The sequence below is a fragment of the Fukomys damarensis genome, unplaced genomic scaffold, assembly GCF_012274545.1.
Source record: "Fukomys damarensis isolate Sample0158 unplaced genomic scaffold, DMR_v1.0_HiC HiC_scaffold_39, whole genome shotgun sequence".
NCBI lineage: Eukaryota > Metazoa > Chordata > Mammalia > Rodentia > Bathyergidae > Fukomys > Fukomys damarensis.
In genome coordinates, this window is record NW_022900951.1 from 6,472,019 (window position 1) to 6,482,780 (window position 10,762).

The 10,762-nt window shown below is 38.0% G+C and overlaps 1 long non-coding RNA gene across 1 annotated transcript; it reads left to right on the top strand.

Annotated features, from left to right (window-relative positions):
* The first annotated feature begins 5,008 nt into the window (after positions 1–5,008).
* Positions 5,009–10,658, top strand: LOC117284782. Its single transcript, XR_004515872.1, has 3 exons — positions 5,009–5,080; positions 7,769–7,889; positions 9,810–10,658. It is a non-coding gene; the product is annotated as an uncharacterized LOC117284782 (long non-coding RNA).
* The last annotated feature ends 104 nt before the right edge of the window (positions 10,659–10,762 follow it).

Consider the following 10,762-nt stretch of genomic DNA (forward strand, 5'->3'; position numbering starts at 1 on the left):
CATTTTTTCCCCTTGTCTCTGCCCTCCCTTCACCCCCCCCCTCCCCATTTGCAAACACTTTATTTCCATTTTTTCATTTTCTTAATATCGTATTATTTTAATTCCTAAATGTGTTTTGTAACTGGAAATGTGAGAAATATAAGTTGTTGATAGAGGATACAGTTATGCATTTGGCATTTATATTTATTAAAATATTACTTTTTATTAAGTGTATTTTGTCTTTGTAAGATGAATACCAGCAAAAAAAAAGGTATGTTCCAGCAAGTAACTAGAACTACAGTGACTTTTCATCCAGCGCTTTGTTCCATGTTCCTTGCTTGGTATACCTGCCTCACGCCTATAGAGGAGCCAGCCATGTCTGTTGTTTTCCTACGCAGGAACCAGGCACTAGACAGAGCAGATATTTACAAGCTGGGCACCAGAGTACTGCTGTGGCTTTGTAGTGTTTGTGTGTTCGTATAAGGGTCTGTCAGCCTCTCCTCCTAGGAGGTGCACTTCTTCAGGTACTGAATCACAATTCAGTTTAAGTTTCAGCCATTCAACCTTTCCCTGTCCACAGGATGGCATGTATTTCTTTAGATTTCTGACACTTGACTATATATATTTTACGGCTTTTGTAGGGTCTCCACTAAACTTAGAATTTCTACAAATATTGCTGAGAGTTTCTTAGGACTGATTCTACTTGTGAAGAACTTTTACCTAAATCATTTCATTTATGTTTGAAAGTTCAAATGAAACAGCCAAAATGAAACAAATGATGTTTTTTGATGGCAGTGTTAGTAGAAATGTTCCCATTTCATACAAGTAAAGTTGTCAAATAACAACTTAATTATCGTCAACGAGTAATTCTTTTTTTGTTTGTTTTATTTTTTGAGACAAGGTCTCGTTTTATAGTTCAGGCTGGCCCTGAACTCACTATATTGTTCCGGCTGGCCTTGAACTTACAGCGATCCTCCTGCCTTAGCCTCCTGAGTGCAGGGATTACAGGCGTGCACCACTATGCCTGGCAACAAGTAACGCTTAATACTGAAAGTTACTGGACTTTTTTTTATATTTATAAACAGTATTTTATTAACATAATGTTTACACCCTTCTTAGAACAAATTTTATAGTGATTTAGCATGTGACTCTATAAAAAGTGTATTATAGAATATTCAAGCTAAAACAGTGTCATTGAAAAGTATGCCAACTCTATCTTCATCTAGTTCTACCATAAGTATAAAAAGAAAAAATTATACAACAAAAAGCAAAAGGTTTAGTTTTGTTTTGTCAGCATCTACAAACAATACAGACATCATATGGTTTACATAGACTTTGATCCAGCCCAAGATTAAGACTGCAAAAATAAAGTCTTCAAATACCCATACAAGCTTGGCAAACCATCATTACAGGGTTTCGTTACAGGTAACCAGGCAGTTCATCATGCAGTGTGAAGCCACAGCTACAAATCTGGCTGTTTATAGTGGTACAAAGCGGCCAACATTATAAGCGACTTATGTTTTTTCATTATAGGTGCTACTATAAAAAGGCGCAAATATCTTACTCCTTGCACTGGGTCTTGAAAAGGCATGCTATTCTTAGGAGAAATAAGGCATGATACTCTTAGGAGAAATAAGAAGCATGATGGCTTGGATTTTTTTTTCTTTTTAAATGTCTAGGCTCATCTCCATAGCTGTTTCCCTTCTAGACGTCTCACTCGGGTTTTTACACACTTTAACAAAGCTCTATTACAAACTCAGAAGTTCTAACACTTAAGCGAATCATCCTATCGCCACCGACAAGCATTTTGTCAACCAGTCGCGCTCCCACTGGCAGTGCCTGCTGCCTGTCCCCTTCCTGAAGTCCTGCAGTTCTTCGCCTCCGCTGGCCTTTGCATTTGTCACCGTGCTGCACGTAGCTGGCCTCCAGCTGCACAGAGCGGCCCAACCCTGTCCCTGCAACCACAGAAGGCCCCGTGCACTCACGTCCTGGGTGCTGGTCTCTAAGGGGAAGACTTCAGAACACTGAGAAGAGTAAAGGAAGTAAGGCTAGGCGCCTGCTTCAATCACAGAGAAGGTAGATGTAATTATCAGACATTTAATAAGAAGAGGAGTTAAGGGCCGGGGATTCAGCTCAGTGGCACAATGCCTGTCTCGAAGCACAAGGTCCCGAGTTCAATTCCTGGTACCAAAAAAAAAAAAAAAAGAATAGGAGTCAACTAGATGAACTTGGACAAATCTATTAATGTGTGTGAATGCATTTGAATTTAACTAGCCATATAACCAAATGCATAATTTAATTGATATAGGCTCCTGTATAAATAATTGTAGTTCATTATAATCCATTAGATTGAAGGTATTATTTCTCATTTATCAGCAATATAATTTTACAATTTTTGCTTTTTTGCTGGAATTCTTCTTACAAAGACAAAATACATTTAATAAAAAGTAATATTTTAATAAGTGTAAATGCCAAATGCAGTTGTACTCAAGCTGATATAAAAGCAGTGCTGCAAAACGGCCTGGGGATGTGGCTCAGCGTGTGTGAGGTTCTGGGTTCAATCAAGAGAAAAATCTAAAAACAATGGGCTCAAATACATTAATATACTGTTTAACAACATTTGCCCAACAGTAGACTGCATATGTGATGGTGGTCCCATAAAATTTTAATGCAGTTGAAGAATTCCTATCACCTAGTGATGCTCTAAATATCCTTCTAAGGTAACGCAATACATTACTCATGAACTTGTGGTGATGTTGGTGTAAACAAACCTACTGCACTGCCGGTTGGGTAAAAGTACATATAATTATGTATTATACACAGTTACTCCATAATGATTGTAAATGACTACGCTGACAGTCTATATGTTTACTATGCTTTTTAATCACTATTTAAGAGCATATTCTTTTTTTTTTTTTTGGTACCGGGGATCGAACTCGGGACCCTGTGCTTGTGAGGCAGGCGGCGGCACCACTGAGGTAAATCCCTAAGATATATTGTTTCTATTCATGTAAAAACAGATGAACTGTTAGACAGCCTGAGGCAGGTCTATCAGAAAGTGTTCCAGAAAAAGGCACTGTTAGGGTAGGAGAAGACAGCTCCAGGAGTTGTACTGTCCCTGAAGACCTTCCAGTAGGACGAGAAGTGATGAAATAGAAGACAGGGACAATGACGATTCACACTCCATGTAGGCCTAGGTTACCGCATGTATGTGCGTGTGTGTGCGCGTGCGTGTCTTAGTTTTTAACAAAAAAGGTTTTAAAAGCTTTACAAGTATAAAAATTTAAAAATCGAAAAAAACTCATAGGATAAGGGCATAAAAAAGAAAAGTATTTTGTATAGCTATACAATGTGTTTGTCTTATAAGCTAAGTGTTATTACAAGGAGTCAGAAAGTTTAAACAGTAAAGTTTATAAAGTAAAAAGTTAGAGAAAGCTAAGGTTAGCTTATTAACGAAGAAAGAAAAATATACCCTTTGTTAATTTAGTGTAGTCAAAGTATGCAATATTTTAAAGTCTACAGTAGTGGACGGTCATGTTCGAGAACTTTATGTTCATTCACCATTTACTACAGCACCCAGAGTACCTTCCAGTCCTGCACACTCCATTCATGGTAAGTGCCCTACACGGGTGTACCATTATTTTTCCTTTTAGACCTTATTTGTAGTGTATCTTTCCTGTGTTGGGATACACAAATACTAACCATTATGTTACAATTGCCCACAATATATTATTTAGTAAAGCAACATACTCTGCATGTTTGCAGCCTAGGAGTGACAGGCTACATCATACTGCCTATGTGAATAGTGAAGTGGGCCATCTAGGACTGTGTTAGTTTGCTCTGTGACATTTGCACAAAGACAGGATCACCTAACAATGCATTTCTCAGAATGCATCCCTGATATTAAAAAACCTATGATTGTATTACTATTCCAGTAGCCCAAGTCAGAGAGTAAACTCGCCTTCCTTACTATGCTATTGAAAATTAACCCTAGAATTTTAAGGCTATTTTCTAAATTAATATAGCAAAGGGGTTCCAAAGGTTTTAATCAGATTACTGCTCATATTACAGTTGCTAGTTTTTACAAATTCAAGGGAATTCATTTAAAGCAAGTATTTCTTTAGCGGGGAACAAATAAGACAGTATTACTATAAAACTGATTTAATAAGTAGTAATTTAATTGTAAAATAAAACCATCTAACATATTTAACATGCTACGTACTTATTTCAGTGTTCACGATCCTGGAGACATCAGTGAAGCCCAATCTCTTTCAAAGCGCCATTATTTCATTGCACATACATTTGAGGTATTATAAATACGTTAGATAATTTTAGGTGCTCTCTTGGGGCAGCACATTAGTGTCTTTCTGGAGAGGGGTTAGGAAGCCCCCAGACACAAGTAAATCATCCTTTCAGCAGCCTGACTGATCTTGGAAGCAGATTATCAGTTGAATCTTTGAGGGAACAAAGGTCAGAACAATCCTTTTATTGAAAAGTTGAAACCTCAAGCAGAGGACCCACTCAGGTCATGCCTGCCTGCACTCCTGGCTCAGAAACAGTTGCAGAATAAGTGTGTGTTGCTTTAAGCTGCAAAAAGCTGTTTATATCAGTAGATGGTTCCACTCTGCTCCCATAGAATTTCTCTGTACTCGTTTTAGAATTTATTAGCAATTAATATTTTAATTCTTATCTAATCCTTATTCTTAAGGATAAATTTTTGTTAGCACCTTGGAGATTAAGACTGTTATCTGCATTTCTAGGGCATTTCACAATGCTTAGCAACTGGTAGTTATTCAGTAAATGTTTCTTGTCATGTATAAACTGCTGTGGCAGGAAGCCATCATAAAAGTAGTAACAGGAACCTCTGAAGAAGAGGAATAGATTAAAATTTTAAAAGAATTTTACCATTTCACATTTTGGAATTTGGGTATATTACATCGGACTGAAAAAAACACTGTGCTAATACTGTTTCAACACATTGAGAATAATTGTAGAAGTGCAGTTAAAAATGACCTTCATTGCTTCTTAGGCCATTTTTCAATATTTCAATGGAATGAGAAGAATGGAGGGAAACAAATAGTTCCTCAGAATAAAATATGAGGTAAGTACAACAGCATGAAACTATAATATTCCAAAAGGGAAAATATGGAGTTAGCTAATACCAAAAGACATGAGTACTTTAAAATAATTTGGTACACTTTTTAGGGATACAGTACAGTTACATTCATTGTTGGGATCATGTACCTTTACATGGCAAGTCTTGATTCTCATATTTTTATTGTAGTCAAATACAGACAACCTTAATCGCATTTTTGTTGTTGTTGCTTTTTGAGACAGGGTCTCACTATGTAGTTGAGACTGACCTGGAACTCACTGTGTAGCCCAGGCGGGTCTTGAACTCACAGCGATCCTCCACAGTTACATTCATTGTTGGGATCATGTACCTTTACATGGCAAGTCTTGATTCTCATATTTTTATTGTAGTCAAATACAGACAACCTTAATCGCATTTTTGTTGTTGTTGCTTTTTGAGACAGGGTCTCACTATGTAGTTGAGACTGACCTGGAACTCACTGTGTAGCCCAGGCGGGTCTTGAACTCACAGCGATCCTCCTGCCTCAGCCTGCCCAGTGCTGGGATTACAGGCGTGCGCCACCACACCCGGCAGTCGCATTTTTAAAACCATTTGAAGATGAACAATTCAATAGTATTGAGTGTATTCAAAAGGCAGTGCAAACACTACCGAATTTCTGAATACTTTTATCACCCAAAAAGGAAACCTTCTACGATGAAGCAGTCATATCCCAATTCCTCAACCCCCCAGTACCAACAGACACTAAAATACAGTGTGAATCAACAGTGAAAACTTTTATGTTAATAAAACACTTAGGCAATGGCCAGGGACTTAGCTCAGTGGTGCTGCACCTGCCTTGCAAGAACAAGGTCCTGAGGTTGATCCCGGGTAGCAAAAACACAAAAAAACAAAAAAACAAAAAAACGTCAAAATCCTATGACTCCATTAATATGAAAGATCCAGAATAGGTAAATTCAGAGAATCAAGTATTTATCATAGACTTGAAATAAAGATTAATGAGGAGTAATTGATTAATGTTTATGATAAAAAGTTTTGGAGCTAGATAATGATGATGACTGAACAACACTTTTTTTTTTTTGTACTGGGGGATCGAACTCAGGACCTTATGCTTGTGAGACAGGCAGCAGCACCACTGAGCTAAATCCCCGGCCTGTGAACATTTTATATGCACTTAACCCTACTGAATTGCACACTTTATAATATAAAACTTTATGCCATACGGATTTTACCATGATAAAAAGGTACTAAAGAAATCTAAATAGTAAACTATGGATTTTAATCCATAATAATTTATCAATATCGATTCATTAATTATAAGATATATACATATTAATAGAAGTTATTAATAAGAAAGTGTGTGTAGGTGGTTATATGGGAATGTTCTGTACTCTCATCTAGATTTTTCTTAAAATATAAAAAATGTTCCATAAAATCAAGTCTATTTTAAAAAATTACAAGGAACAAAGGCAAAAGAAAAAAGTACACGGAGTTTAGGATCAGAAGGTGCGAATCCTGGCCCAGTTCCTTACCTGCATCAATGTCTAGTGCTGTATAAATCATATGAAGTTGCCCAGCTTCAGCTCAAAATTGAGTTGTTTTTCTCAAATTTATGTCACTTCTACAATGACCACATAAAAGCGAACGCTCCAGTGTTGTAGACTATTGTAAGACACATATCATGGGTATATGGATATTAACAGCCGTAAGATAGGCTTTGGAGTTTCTCTTGACTGACACTATTTGTCAATCAGCAGTATGATGCCACTTGGCCCAGGGATTCCCAACTCTTAACTCTGGAATGTCCAAGAGACAAGGCCACCTCAGCACAGATGCACCTCTCATAAACCTTAATCACAGCTTACATTACGGAAGAGTTTGATATGTGTTTACGAAAGAAGCACTTTGTAACTGACAGGACTGAAAACAGATATTTAAAAAGTGAAGATGCCCTCAAATGCAGAGAATGGTCTCCATACAGAGACCTTCTTGGCCAGGGCTCATGTGATTCCTAACTGTATCTGACCTACGCCACTGGCCTGGTCCCTCTGCCCATCTTGTAAGGAGGCCTACAGAGTAATCTGCGTGAGCCCCAGGGGGGTGTCGGAGACTCATCAATAATGAGAATGGGACTGCAGGGGACAGGCAGCTCCTGGGACCAACCTCATCCCCTCCCTCCCCTCCCCAAACATGACAGTATAATCCCCAGAAACCTGAGAAACAGAGCAAGTTTTAGCTCTGACAGACTTCAGTGTGAGTATGCAATGCTTTGGAATGAATGTCTCTGTGGATATATGTAAAAGAGGTTTGACCATGTCATGTCATAAAAGAGAATACAATAAATCTGAACAGAGAATGGATGTATTTGAAAAGAAATATTTTAAAGAGACAGGGAATTAGAAATAGAGGATTGGGTGGTGCAAAGGGAAAGATGGAGCTTTTCATTCAGTGGTGTCTCAGAGTCACCCTCACTGCTGTCATTAGCTCTCAATGTAACTGAGCCACAGAGGCACAATTAAGACTGGAGTCCTCACTCTTGACCCTCGTGACTCCTGAAAATGGCAATATGGATGTATTATCTGTCATTGTGTGCTTCTGGAGAGGACATTAAGGGGATATTACTGGGCAAAGAATGTGATTCCACACAGGAAGAGCCCTGTAGCCTTCAAGTCCCTTGTTACTGGTTACTCCGTACAGGTGGCAGCTCATGCTGAAAGCGCAGACTACAATCCTCACCTTTCAGTTGCACTTACTAGTGAAGATGGATGTTGAAGGGAAGAAAGCAGAGCTCCTGGCTAGAAGTTCCTCTCGCTGTCAGGTAAAGAGCAGACCCTGTGTAGAAACTGCTGATGAAATTGAATGCAACTGCTGCCAGAACATGAAGCGGAGATCGTTTGAGCTGGTCTCAAAGAACTGGAAGGCCACACTGGAGAGGTGGAGCGAGTCCATAGTCTATAGGTGGACATAATGGATATTTTAGAAAAAGTCTTTCAAAGTCCCCTTAATAATTCCAAAACTGCCTAGGTTCAGTGGGAATTCTGGTGTTTCATGGCAGAAACCTCAGCCATGTTTGCCAGGCAGTATGTATGAAGCCATACCAAGAAAGCACATGAAATTTTGGTTGCTTCAGGTATTATGTGTCCAGAGGCTAGAGGATCCACATGAAGCTTCTTTTTTTTTTTTCTTGTTTTATTTTTTTTATTTATTTTTCTTTTGATTTATATACATTTTTATTGAATTCTCAAAGAGACAACAACAGAACACATAGGGCAGACACTGGCACCCTTGTTTACAGGAAGCTGAAGTTCAGTGGTTAATGTCATACAGAGAGGAGGGGAGCTGGATTCGAACCCATGCCTTCTTGGTTTTTTTTTTTTTTATTGAGTTTATTGGTACATTTAGGGATACAGTACAGTTACATTCATTGTTGGGACCATGTACCTTTACATGGCAAGTCTTGATTCTCATTTTTTCCCCTTACCTCTGCCCTCCCTTCACCCCCTCCTCCCCTCCCCATCTACAAACACTTTATTTTCATCTTTTCATTCTCTCACATTTTTTCTTTTCCCTTTTTGTTCTTCCCCTACGTATCACACCTTCCCTACACCTTTAGCTCCTTTCTTCCCATTTCTAAATGTCAGTAATCTTATTAGAATCTTATGCATTGCTGCAGAATATTCACACCAGGGAAACTATTTGGTATTTATACATGTGGGACTTATTTATTTCACTTAGGAGTATATCTTCAATATGTATCCATTTTCCTATGAATGAATCTATTCTCTCGCTCTTTATGGCTGAGTAATATTCCATTTTATAGAAAAACCACAACTTCTTTATCCAGTTTCCAACGGATGGGCAAATAGGTTGTTTCCAAGATTTAGCTATTACAAACTGTGCCGCTATAAACATGGGTGCACATACTTCTCTGTGATATGATTCTTTTAGTTCTCTTGGAAAGATACCCAACAGAGGGATGGCTGGGTCAAATGGAACCTCCAGTCCAAGCTCTTTGAGGTATCTCCATATTGATTTCCATAGTGGTTGCACTAGTCTGCACTCCCACCAACAATGGAGGAGGGTTCCTTTCTCCCCACAACCCCGCCAACATTTGTTATTGTGTGATTTCTTGATAGCAGCCATTCTTTGTGGGGTGAGGTGGAATCTCAGTGTTGTTTTCATCTGCATCTCTCGAATGACCAGTGATGTGGAACATTTTTTCATATATTTTCTTGCTGCTTTTACTTCTTTGTCTGAGAAATGTCTGTTCATTTCGGATGCCCATTTTTGGATCGGGTCTTTATATTTGGGGGGACTGATTGTTTTGAGTTCTTTATATATCCTTGATAATAGTCCTTTGTCTGAGGTACAGCTGGTAAAAATTTTTTCCCACATTAAGTCAGTTCAAATATTAGCGTCAGCATGGCAAGTTTAACATACACAGACATTTGCATAAAAACTTGAGGGTGCAATTTATAGGGGAAATCTTACAGTTCTTAACTGATCAAATTTTGGGAGAATTAATATGTTTATACTATTGTTTTCTCTATCTGTTAACACATATTTCTCTTGAAAAAGGCTTCTTTCCATTATAAAGGAGTGATGGTTATTTCAATGACCCACATTCTTTTGTCAGCCTGTGAATGATTTTTCTCACTTTATCTTTCACTATGTTATAAACCTAGTTTTCCTCAGATTCATTGTTCACACTTGTTTTTCTCTGCCCATTTTTATACAGTGTTTGAGTCTTGTTTCCTTGAATTTCCAACTTTTGGATGGCAGATAGGCCCCCCCAAAGAAGCATAAGTAGGCGATAAGACCAAAGGAGGATGAGAGTGCCCAGGGTATTTTACATCTCAGCATCAAGCGACTTCTGCTTTCAACCGCTACACCCTTCTCTTGAGCCAGTTCCCCTCCCATTAAACTACCACGTTCCAGGTCCTGCACACCACCTCTAGGATCAAGGAACACTACTTGTTGGTCAAAGGTATGTTGCTGCTTCAGTGGAGAGCTGACTACCCAAAAGAGTGTTAAAAATTGAGCAGAAGTATGAAGCATTACCTCTGGAATGCTTTTTCTAAAAGAGCAGTCATGTTCATAAGAAAACACTAATCTGACCAAGTTTCTCCTTTCAACCACTAAAGATGGATATGCTGACTGTCAAGTATATTGGGGTTTATTCTACTGTTTTGTACATTTTTATAAATTGCATTTCTTATATAAATACCACACCTATATGTTTGAATACCCAAGTGAAATTGATCAGTGTTTACCAAAATTTAAATAAAAATATCATTAGAAGTAAAAAATTGTAATTGAGAAATATCAATTGAAGCCTTACTCCATAGCCATTCTCCATAGATCAACTAAGTTTGGAGGTCAGTTTCACTCTCAATTAGGTAAATGACATCAGCATCGTATGTAAACTCATCCAAGCCATAAATGAAAGCATAAATGTTTTACCACTACTCCATTCATGCTAACAAGCAAGTTTCCTTGGATAAAAAAACAGAAGAGACCTCAAGAAAAAAAAGAAGTAAGCCAAGCCTGCTTCACTCTTCAGTGATGAACTGGAAAGCATAACAGACTAATGAAGATAACAAAATGTTATTATATATGGAAAATAAAATAATATTCAGTGAAAATGTAATCATCTACCTATGCCATGGCAGACCAAAAAAAAAAAAAAAA